Source organism: Nerophis ophidion, linkage group LG03 (genome assembly GCF_033978795.1).
Source record: "Nerophis ophidion isolate RoL-2023_Sa linkage group LG03, RoL_Noph_v1.0, whole genome shotgun sequence".
NCBI lineage: Eukaryota > Metazoa > Chordata > Actinopteri > Syngnathiformes > Syngnathidae > Nerophis > Nerophis ophidion.
In genome coordinates, this window is record NC_084613.1 from 78,510,738 (window position 1) to 78,523,360 (window position 12,623).

The window sequence follows — 12,623 nt, forward strand, 5'->3', positions numbered from 1 at the left end:
AACTAATAGCAGTCTTTTTCTCACAATGAGTCGACATTTTTCTTATAAAATTGGGAACAATTTCTCATAATCTTTCTGTTTCCGTAATATTGCAATATTTTCTCGTGAAATTCTTACTAGACACTCTGGCACATTCAATGGGGGTCTGGCGGCAGATTTCTTGCCAGTGGTGCAACTTGAATCCCTCCCTGTTAGTGTTGTTACACCCTCCGACAACACACCGACGAGGCATGATGTCTCCAAGGTTCCAAAAAATAGTCGAAAAAACGGAAAATAACAGAGCTGAGACCCGGTGTTTGTAATGTGTTGAAAATGAAAAAAACCGGCTGCATTACCTCGGAGACGTCACGTTCTGACGTCATCGCCACCAGAGCGTTAAACAGAAAGGCGTTTAATTCGCCAAAATTCACCCATTTAGAGTTCGGAAATCGGTTAAAAAAACATATGGTCTTTTTTCTGCACCATCAAGGTATATATTGACGCTTACATAGGTCTGGTGATAATGTTCCCCTTTAAAAATAAAAAATATTCCCCGCCCCCATAATAATTAACTAATAGCAGTCTTTTTCTCACAATGAGTCGACATTTTTCTTATAAAATTGGGAACAATTTCTCATAATCTTTCTGTTTCCGTAATATTGCAATATTTTCTCGTGAAATTCTTACTAGACACTCTGGCACATTCAATGGGGGTCTGGCGGCAGATTTCTTGCCAGTGGTGCAACTTGAATCCCTCCCTGTTAGTGTTGTTACACCCTCCGACAACACACCGACGAGGCATGATGTCTCCAAGGTTCCAAAAAATAGTCGAAAAAACGGAAAATAACAGAGCTGAGACCCAGTGTTTGTAATGAGAAAATGAAAATGGCGGGTGTATTACCTCGGAGACGTCACGTTCTGACGTCATCGCCTCCAGACCGATAAACAGAAAGGCGTTTAATTCGCCAAAATTCACCCATTTAGAGTTCGGAAATCGGTTAAAAAAACATATGGTCTTTTTTCTGCACCATCAAGGTATATATTGACGCTTACATAGGTCTGCTGATAATGTTCCCCTTTAGAAATAAAAAATATTCCCCGCCCCCATAATAATTAACTAATAGCAGTCTTTTTCTCACAATCAGTCGACATTTTTCTTATAAAATTGGGAACAATTTCTCATAATCTTTCTGTTTCTGTAATATTGCAATATTTTCTCGTGAAATTCTTACTAGACACTCTGGCACATTCAATGGGGTTCTGGCGGCAGATTTCTTGCCAGTGTTGCAACTTGAATCCCTCCCTGTTAGTGTTGTTACACCCTCCGACAACACACCGACGAGGCATGATGTCTCCAAGGTTCCAAAAAATAGTCGAAAAAACGGAAAATAACAGAGCTGAGACCCGGTGTTTGTAATTTGAAAATGAAAATGGCGGCTGTATTACCTCGGAGACGTCACGTTCTGACGTCATCGCCTCCAGACCGATAAACAGAAAGGCGTTTAATTCGCCAAAATTCACCCATTTAGAGATCGGAAATCGGTTAAAAAAACATATGGTCTTTTTTCTGCAGCATCAAGGTATATATTGACGCTTACATAGGTCTGGTGATAATGTTCCCCTTTAAGTGACATTTTCCTGCGCCTTTGTCCTCGGCGTAACGTCGGGATAATTAACATCTTCACCTGGCTGCGGGTTCGCCCGTCGCGAAAAACGGCCTAATTAATCACGGCGACGCACGTTGGAACTGCAATCTGTTCCGCCGAGCGTGAAATTACCTTTCTCTCATCGAGCCAGCGCCATAAACAGCCGTCCTGGCATCTCGGCCTTCGACTGGACCAGACTGTTTTTTTTTTGTGTGTTTTTTTTTTTATTCCGCCGCATTAAATGTAAGAAAAAAAGAATCCGAAAGGTCCTCGGAAGGTGAAGGAAAGTCGTCAGATGAGTCAACGCACACAAGGCGGAAAGCGCAGGTATGCCAACACCAACACCTCCTCCGGGTGAACATTTCGGTCCAAAATCGATCACTTTGAAGTCCCTCTTGACATCAATAGACGCGCTATCATATCCCACAGCCGGCGTGGACGAGCTGCTGTGAATCACACGGAAACACCCACCGCCGCTCACCTCTCCTTCTCCCGCCGCCCACCTCCCAGGCGCCGTCGAGCGCATTTCTACTTAACCTCGTACATCACGTTGAGACGCCGCCGAATGTGCTGTCCGACTATTTGCGGATCAGTAGGAGTGGATGATGGCTGCTGATCCCGACGGAGGGGGTTGTCGGCTTTTTCCACACGTGCAGCCGCGAAAATTATCGCCGTTTTCACCTGCACTTGGACCAAGACTTAAACAAGTTGAAAAACTTTTTCGGGTGTCACCATTTAGTGGTAATTTGTACGGAATATGTACTGTACTGTGCAATCTACTAAATAAAAGTATCAAAGTTTCCAACATTCGCTTGACTTTAAAGGGGAACATTATCACCAGACCTATGTAAGTGTCAATATATACCTTGATGTTGCAGAAAAAATATAGTTTTTTTAACCGATTTCTGAAGTCTAAAATGGTGAATTTGGCGATTTAAACACCTTTCAATTGTTCGCCTTTCGGAGCGATGACCTTCCACAACGGGAAGCAATCCGCCATTTTCTCAAACACATTACACACACCAAGTCAAATCAGCTGTTATTTTCCGTTTTTTCGACGGTTTTCCGTACCTTGGAGACATCATGCCTCGTCGGTGTGTTGTCGGAGGGTGTAGCAACACTAACAGGTACCGATTCAAGTTGTCTTACGTGGAGAGTGCATTGATTAGCACCGCATGCTAATCGATGCTAATCGAATTGGACTGGACTCTCGCGACTATGTTGGATCCATTATGGATTGAACTTTCACAGTATCATGTTAGACCCGCTCGACATCCATTGCTTTCCTCCTCTCCAAGGTTCTCATAGTCATCATTGTCACCAAATTTTTCCTTGCCTTTATGTGGGCCTACCGAGGATGTCGTAGTGGTTTGTGCAGCCCTTTGAGACACTAGTGATTTAGGGCTATATAAGTAAACATTGATTGATTGATTGATTGATTGATTGATGCTAACATGGCAGAAATGGCAAGAGTGTGTGGATATCCTGCGACACTCAAAGCAGATGCAATTCCAACGATAAAGTCAACGAAATCACAAAGGTGGGTTTTGTTGATGTTATTGACTTATGTCAAGGTTATTGACTTATATTACATTTGACAACCAAACAATTAAACAAGGCGACACGGTAAAGAATCTGGGTGTTATCTTCGACCCAACTCTCTCCTTTGAGGCACACATTAAAAGCGTTACTAAAACGGCCTTCTTTCATCTCCGTAATATCGCTAAAATTCGCTCCATTCTGTCCACTAAAGACGCTGAGATCATTATCCATGCGTTTGTTACGTCTCGTCTCGATTACTGTAACGTATTATTTTCGGGTCTCCCCATGTCTAGCATTAAAAGATTACAGTTGGTACAAAATGCGGCTGCTAGACTTTTGACAAGAACAAGAAAGTTTGATCACATTACGCCTGTACTGGCTCACCTGCACTGGCTTCCTGTGCACTTAAGATGTGACTTTAAGGTTTTACTACTTACGTATAAAATACTACACGGTCTAGCTCCATCCTATCTTGCCGATTGTATTGTACCATATGTCCCGGCAAGAAATCTGCGTTCAAAGGACTCCGGCTTGTTAGTGATTCCCAAAGCCCAAAAAAAGTCTGCGGGCTATAGAGCGTTTTCCGTTCGGGCTCCAGTACTCTGGAATGCCCTCCCGGTAACAGTTCGAGATGCCATCTCAGTAGAAGCATTTAAGTCTCACCTTAAAACTCATTTGTATACTCTAGCCTTTAAATAGACTCCCTTTTTAGACCAGTTGATCTGCCGTTTCTTTTCTTTTTCTCCTATGTCCCACTCTCCCTTGTGGAGGGGGTCCGGTCCGATCCGGTGGCCATGTACTGCTTGCCTGTGTATCGGCTGGGGACATCTCTGCGCTGCTGATCCGCCTCCGCTTGGGATGGTTTCCTGCTGGCTCCGCTTTGGACCGGACTCTCGCGACTGTGTTGGATCCATTGTGGATTGAACTTTCACAGTATTATGTTAGACCCGCTCGACATCCATTGCTTTCCTCCTCTCCAAGGTTCTCATAGTCATCATTGTCACCGACGTCCCACTGGGTGTGAGTTTTCCTTGCCCTTATGTGGGCCTACCGAGGATGTCGTGGTGGTTTGTGCAGCCCTTTGAGACACTAGTGATTTAGGGCTATATAAGTAAACATTGATTGATTGATTGATGTGCTAATCAGACATATTTGGTCACGGCATGACTGCCAGCTAATTGATGCTAACATGCTATTTAGGCTAATTGTTTGTACATTTGTAGCTATATTTGCATCCAGCCTTTCCCTCCACCCACATTTAAATTTGGCCCGCGGGCCAGAGTTTGACACCCATGGTCTAAGGAGACCGACATGTCCGATACCCGCTCATTCAGTCGAGAAACTGTGAAGCTTGTCCGTCCCGGCGCTCAACGCCAGCTCCGTAGCACCGTCTCTTCATCCACAGCAGGGGTGTTAAACTCAAATACAGAACAGAGCCGCGGGCCAAGGTTGAACAAATTAACTTTTTAATAGGGACCCAAACAAGTTTTGCATTGAAGATTGAACAAGCAAGGCTTATATAACTTTAGTGACATGTAAAATCCAGTTTCAAATAATAATAATAATAATACAAAAAAATAGCAATGGCATATCAAATAAAATTTAAATAAAAATGTCATGCCTTTTTTTCTATTTGCAATCTTCTGAGGTAAATATCAATTTTTTTCCACAGGCTAATAATACATTTGAAAATAAAATAACAATAATGGCATTCAAGCCTTGAAGTAGCAAGAGAAAATGCATGAATAAAATGTTAATTATTGGTCAGTTAGCTGGAAGTTTCCCGGAAGAGTTAGTGCTGCAATGGGTTCTAGGTATTTGTTCTGTTGTGTTACGGTGCGGATGTTCACCCGAAATGTGTTTGTCATTCTTGTTTGGTGTGGGTTCACAGTGTGGCGCATATTTGTAACAGTGCTAAAGTTGTTTATACGGCCACCCTCAGTGCGACCTGTATGGCTGTTGACCAAGTATGCGTTGCATTCACTTGTGTGTGTGTGTGTGTGTGTGTGTAAAAGCCACAAATATTATGGGACACGCTGATAGTATGGAGGAAAAGCGGACGTGACGACAGGTTGTAGAGAACGCTAAAGGCAGTGCCTTAAATACACGCCCCCAATATAGTTGTCCAGGTGGAAATCGGTAGAAAATTAGGGAGAATGGTTGCCCCGGGAGATTTTTGGGAGGGGCACTGAACTTCGGGAGTCTACCGGGAAAATTAGGAGGGTTGGCAAGTATGAGTATTAGTGGTGAATGCGGGAACATCATCAGCAGACCTATGTAAGCGTCAATATATACCTTGATGTTGCAGAAAAAAGATCAGAGTTTTTTTAACCGATTTCCGAACTCTAAAAGGGTGAATTTTGGCGAATTAAACGCATTTCAATTGTTCGCCTGTCGGAGCGATGACCTTTCACCCGTAACGTTACAATGGGAAACAATCCACCATTTTCTCAAACACATTACACACACCACGGGCCAGAGTTTGACACCCATGGTCTAAGGAGACCGACATGTCCGATACCCGCTCATTCAGTCGAGAAACTGTGAAGCTTGTCCGTCCCGGCGCTCAACGCCAGCTCCGTAGCACCGTCTCTTCATCCACAGCAGGGGTGTTAAACTCAAATACAGAGTGGGCCAACATTTTAAACGGAACAAAGCCGCGGGCCAAGGTTGAACAAATTAACCTTTTAATGTGTTTGTCATTCTTGTTTGGTGTGGGTTCACAGTGTGGCACATATTTGTAACAGTGCTAAAGTTGTTTATACGGCCACCTTCAGTGTGACCTGTATGGCTGTTGACCAAGTATGCGTTGCATTCACTTGTGCGTGTGTGTGTGTGTGTAAAAGCCACAAATATTATGTGACACGCTCTTAGTATGGAGGAAAAGCGGACGTGACGACAGGTTGTAGAGAACGCTAAAGGCAGTGCCTTAAATGCACGCCCCCAATATAGTTGTCCAGGTGGAAATTGGTAGAAAATTCGGGAGAATGGTTGCCCCGAGAGATTTTTGGGAGGGGCACTGAACTTCGGGAGTCTACCGGGAAAATTAGGAGGGTTGGCAAGTATGAGTATTAGCGGTGAATGCGGTGTCACAGCGGCACCGACGCTGTATAATACCGGCGGGCCAGCTCTAATGCTAAATTGATATTGCCTCAAGGGCCAAATTAAATTACATGGCGGGCCAGATTTGGCCCGCGGGCCAGAGTTTGACACCCATGATCCACAGAGACTCTGGTGTGACAATGACCCAGCAGCTGGTCTCCATGGCCAAAAGTTCTCCCGGGAGGCAGATCCAGAAGTTCACAAAAAAGCACCGCAGAAGTTACGCAAGTGCCACCCATGTCGCACAGGAACACAAAAAGAAGACCACAGAGCTCCTGCAACCAGCAGCCACTATAGCAGCGCCATCTTGGAAGGAATTGTGAAGTGAAGTGAATTATAATTATATAGCGCTTCTTCTCTAGTGACTCAAAGCGCTTTACATAGTGAAACCCAATATCTAAGTTACATTTAAACCAGTGTGGGTGGCACTGGGAGCAGGTGGGTAAAGTGTCTTGCCCAAGGACACAACGGCAGTGACTAGGATGGCGGATGCGGGAATCGAACCTGCAACCCTCAAGTTGCTGGCACGGCCGATCTACCAACCGAGCTATACCGCCGAGCTAAATTGTCAATCTCATGTAAAAAATATCCAACATAAAGTAGCAAGAAACACGTTGATAATGAATAAAACAAAACATGTCGCGACTTTTCCGGAGTGTACCCCGCCTTACGCCTGAATGCAGCTGAGAAAAGTTCCAGCACCAGCCGCGACCCCGAAAGGGATAGGCGGTAGAAAATGGACGGATGGATGTTTGTGGAAGTCGCTTCCAAGCGGTCCCACTGACAGACACTTTACAGCAGGGGTGTCAAACTCAAATACAGAGTGGGCCGAAATTTAAAACCGAACAAAGCCGCGGGCCAAGGTTGAACAAATGAACCTTTTAATAGGGACCCAGACAAGTTTTGCATTAAATATTGAACAAGCAAGGCTTATATAACTTTATAGTGTCATGCAAAATTTAGTTTCAAATAATTATATTAATAATTAAAGCTGCAAGCAGCGTTGGTCGGGTCCGCCTTTGGCCGCTGCCGCCGTGTCCCGAGTCCCGATCTTAGTCAGACCTACATAGAAATTTTTGTTTCATCACTCTACGACATTCCTAACAGAATTTACAAGCAGTTTTATCAGTTTATTTTCCTAGGGGGCGCTAGAGCACAATTTTCATTTTTGGGGTTTGGTTTTTTTATTGGATGCCAATTTTCACCAGTCCTGATGTGTGTGTAAAATTTGGTGAGTTTTGAAGCATGTTAAGGGGGTCAAATTACAGATTGGCGTTTCTGGATGTTGTTGATAAATGGCTTTCGCTTGGCATAGTATAGCTTTAACTTGCACTTTGAAGCATGTTAAGGGGGTCAAATTAGGGTGCGAAGGTGCAAGCGCGCCTTTGGCCGCTGCCCCCGAGACCCATGGTAGAAAACGCCTTGGTGCCACTATTTAATGCATTGTGAAAGTAATGCAGTTGTTGTATTGAAGTGAAAATATCAAGCTTCCTGTTGATTTTTGCTGAAGTATGTTAATTATTCAAATGTAGGTCTAAGTCAGACCTACATAGTGGTTTTTGTTTCATGTCTCTTTGACATTCCTACCAGAAGTTACAAGCAGTTTTGTCTGTTTTTTTCCTAGGAGCAGTTTGTCTGTGTTGTATTCCTAGGGGGCGCTAGAGCACAATTTTGAGTTTTGGGGTTTGGTTTTTTTATTAGCTTGCAATTGTTGCCAGTCCTGATGTGTGTGCCAAGTTTGGTGAGTTTTGAAGCATTTTAAGGGGGTCAAATTACAGCTCAAAGAGGCAAAAATAACATTTTTTAGGAAACTTTGCGCTGGGGTTCTTTGAAGGCGCGTAAAATCCAAACCGGAGCAGTAATCAAAACTTTGTTCGACCACTTTTATCAAAAGGGTTCAATCTCTCTCCTGTGCGAGTTAGTTTGAAGCCGAAACGACAAACGCACTGGGAGGAGTTTCGATTTGAAAAAGGTGACGGGTTTTTACAAAACTTTTATTTTGAAGGGGTAATTGCCAACTTCCTGTTGATTTTTTCTGCTAGCTGTCAATTATTAAAATGTAGGTCTAAGTGAGACCTACATAGAAGTTTTTGTTTCATGTCTTTCCGGCATTCCTACCGGAAGTTACAAGCAGTTTTGTCTGTGTTTTCTTCCTGGAAGCAGTTTTTTCTGTGTTTTATTCAAAAATTGCGCTAGAGCGCAATTTTGAGTTTTATGGGGGTTTTTTTTCATTAGATCTTAATTTCTGCCACTCCTGATGTATGTGCCAAGTTTGTTGAGTCTGTGGAGTCCTTTGCCATGGGCAGGGCGGACCCTAATTAAAAAATATCAATGGCATATCAAATTAAATTTAAATAAAAATTAAATGCCTCTTTTCCATTTGCAGCCTTCCGAGGTAGATATCAAAATAAACTTTTTCCACAGGCTAATAATACATTCGAAAATAAAATAACAATAATAAATGACTCAAACATTCAAGTCTTGAAGTAGCAAAAGAAAGTGCATGAATAAATTGTTAATCATTGCTCAGTTTGCTCCACTGATTTGCTTTAACACTGAATATGGAACAAGCAACACTTATATGACTTAACAGTGCAAAATCAACTTTCAAAAAACAAACAAAAATTAAAGCTGCAAGCAGCGTTGGTCGGGTCCGCCTTTGGCCGCTGCCGCCGTGTCCCGAGTCCCGATCTTAGTCAGACCTACATAGAAGTTTTTTATTCCATGTCTCTACGACATTTCTAACAGAAGTTACATGCAGTTTTGTCTTTTTTTTTTCCTAGGGGGCGCTAAGCACAATTTTGATTTTTGGGGTTTGTTTTTTTATTAGATGGCAGTTTTTGCCAGTCCTGATATGTGTGTAAAATTTGGTGAGTTTTGAAGCATGTTAAGGGGGTGAAATTACAGATCGGCGATTCTGGATGTTGTTGATAAATGGCTTTCGGTCTGCATAACAGAGCTTTAACTTGCACTTTGAAGCATTTTAAGTGGGTCAAATTACAGCTCAAAGAGGCAAATACGTCATTTTTCAGGAAAATTTGCGCAGGGTTTTTTTGAAAACATCAATGGTAAAGGCCCTGCGATGAGGTGGCGACTTGTCTAGGGTATAAACCGCCTTCCGCCCGACTGTAGCTGAGATAGGCGCCAGCGCCGTCCGCGACCCCGAAAGGGAATAAGCGGTAGAAAATGGATGGATCAATGGTAAAATAAATAAAATTTAAATAAAACATTTAATGGGCTTCACGGTGGGACAGGGGTTATTGCGTCTGCCTCACAATACGAAGTTCCTGCAGTCCTGGGTTCAAATCCAGGCTCGGGATCTTTCTGTGTGGAGTTTGCATGTTCTCCCCGTGAATTCGTGGGTTCCCTCCGGGTACTCCGGCTTCCTCCCACTTCCAAAGACATGCACCTGGGGATAGGTTGATTGGCAACACTAAATTGGCCCTAGTGTGTGAATGTTGTCTGTCTATCTGTGTTGGCCCTGCGATGAGGTGGCGACTTGTCCAGGGTGTACCCCGCCTTCCGCCCGATTGTAGCTGAGATGGCGCCAGCGCCCCCGCGACCCCTAAAGGGAATAAGCGGTAGGAAATGGATGGATGGATAAAACATTTAATGCCTCTTCTATTTGCAGCCTCTGAGGTAAATATCAACATTACATTTTTCCACAGGCTAATAAATCTTAAAATAAAATAACAATGCGATGGGTGGGGTTGGGGTTAGCTGGTAGCGGGGGGGGTGCATATTGTACTGTCCCGGAAGAGTTAGTGCTGCAAGGGGTTGTGGGTATTTGTTCTGTTGTGTCTATGTTGTGTTACGGTGCGGACGTTCTCCCGAAATGTGTTTGTCATTCTCGTTTGGTGTGAGTTCACAGTGCGGCGCATATTTTCAACAGTGTTAAAGTTGTTTATACTGCCACCCTCAGTCTGACCTGTATAGCTGTTGAGCAAGTATGCGCGGCATTCACTTAAGTGTGTGTATAAGTCGCAAATATTATATGACTTGTCCGGCACGCTTTTTGTATTGAGGAAAAGCGGACGTGACAACATATTGTAGACAACGCTAAAGGCAGTGCCTTTTAGGCATGCCCCCAATATTGTTGTCCCGGTGGAAATCTGGAGAAATTCGGGAGAATGGTTGGAAAATCCGGACTGTTGGCAAGTATGAGTATTAGCGGCGAATGCAGTTTTATTGTACCCATGCTTTACAGGATCCAAGCTAGCAGGTTTTAACAAACTTTTGATGCTCAAAAGCTTTATCAACAAAGTTTTCTCCAGACTTTTCAGTCTTACCAATCCTCCTCCCCTCTCTGTTTCTGGCTGCTTACTGTTAAAGACAACGGATGACTAGATTAACACGTATCACCTGTGAAATCTAATCACCTGCCAGCTGTGCCTCGCTGTCAGCAAATGCCCCGCCCCCTGCCCCTATGGCGCTCGTCCTCAGTACCCTGGACAGCGGCGGTGACCTTTCTTTCTGCAAGACCAAACATCATCACTTCATATTAAATTATGGAATGTATTAAGCAAAGAAATCAAGCACAGCACCAATATGATTCAGTTTAAGAGACTGTTCAAACTACAAGTGCTCACGAAGTACACAGAACAATAACTATGATGAATATATTGAACCTTTTTTTATTTACATTTTTTTATTGAGACGGAGATTATTCATGTATGTATGTATTTATATTTGTTTGCTTACTATGGTATATTATTTATTTATTATTTATTCATTCACTGTTGTGTTGCAGAACACAAGGGAATAGGATAACATTGTTATAGTATGACATGGTATGACTCCTCTTCGGATGTGTTGTCATGAAACAACTGGAAATATGTGATGCATTACATGGTATCGTATGTACGTTCCAAATAAACTGAAACTGAACTAAACTGAAATATGAGAGACAAAAAGATGGATGTATATTTTTTTTAGTACATTCTAACCCGGGGGTGTCAAACTCGTTTTCATTCACGTTGCAGTTGCTTGTAACTTTATTAAAAGAAATCAGTTTGAAGATGAGGTGGCCGAGTGGTTAAGGCGATGGACTGCTAATCCATTGTGTTCTACACGCGTGGGTTCGAATCCCATCCTCATCGAGCTGTTGTTCTCATTTTTAACCATGAATTGATTGTCTGTCTACACACTGTCTGCTTGTATGTACTCTGTGATTGTGCACTGCCGAACGTGCTCCTCTGCTCGTCAAACCGAATATGATTCATTAGTATTGCGGAACTATACTAATACCGGTATACCGTACAACCCTTATATTTTGTAATGTTTCCTTGTGAGGAACCCTGAAATATCGCAAACATTTAAATAACAACTATGGCCTCCTTCAAGTAGTTTATAGTTAAGACATTTTTTTAAGCTGGCTGTCATTTATTCCTGGATGTTACCGAAAGTATGAGAATGTGTGAGCTGCTGCCTGCTCTTTTTTACATTTACAATAAGTCCCCTATTTGTTAAAAAATGTACACAAAATTTGGATATATTTTCTGTCATCCTCATGAATATCAAATCACTCCATTGCCGTAGTAGCAAAAACAGACAAAAAAGGGACCGGAAAGACGCCAAAAAAGGAAAAAAAAAAACGGTGTTTCTTGGCAAAAATGGGAAGTTTTGACCCGTAAGCAGAGATGTACTTTCGGCGACCAGCACTGCAAGAGTGAGTAATAGGAGAGATGTGGCTGCGTGAGTCAAGCAGACTGGAGAAGATTTCTCTCAAGAACTAATACAAATGTCTTGTCAGATATCAAAACTTATTTTGGGAGAAAAATTGACAATGGGAGTAATTTTTATGCATAAATTATATATATATATATATATATATATATACACATATATATATATATATATAATATATATATATATATATATATAATATATATATATATATATATATATATATATATATATATATATATATATATATATATATATATATATATATATATATATATATAATCAAGCTCCTGCAAAAAGGGAACTTTTCTCAAGCAGGGCAAAAGTGCTGGTGCTTGAGCAGTGCTCATTATTCTCTGTTTTGTTAATAATTCAGTTTCTTAAATACTGCTTTCATATTCTTATATATTGTATCTGCTGATGTAGTTATGTTGTTGTTTAAAAAAAAATAAAAATAAAAAAAGGCAGATACGGATTAAAAAAAAAGGCAGATACTATATATACGTGCAAATGCCCAGCCGATAGTCGTGCAATCCTTAATGATGACATAAAAACGGACGGAAAAACATATTTTAACAGCAGACTATGTTTTTATATTTTTGTTTCCTCCTTTTTTTGCTGTTCGGATCATGATGGAACCCTTCCCACTTAATAATAATAATAATAATA

The 12,623-nt window shown here is 42.0% G+C and overlaps 1 non-coding gene across 1 annotated transcript; it reads left to right on the plus strand.

Annotated features, from left to right (window-relative positions):
• The first annotated feature begins 11,286 nt into the window (after positions 1 to 11,286).
• Positions 11,287 to 11,368, plus strand: trnas-gcu (transfer RNA serine (anticodon GCU)). Its single transcript has one exon. It is a non-coding gene; the product is annotated as a tRNA-Ser (tRNA).
• The last annotated feature ends 1,255 nt before the right edge of the window (positions 11,369 to 12,623 follow it).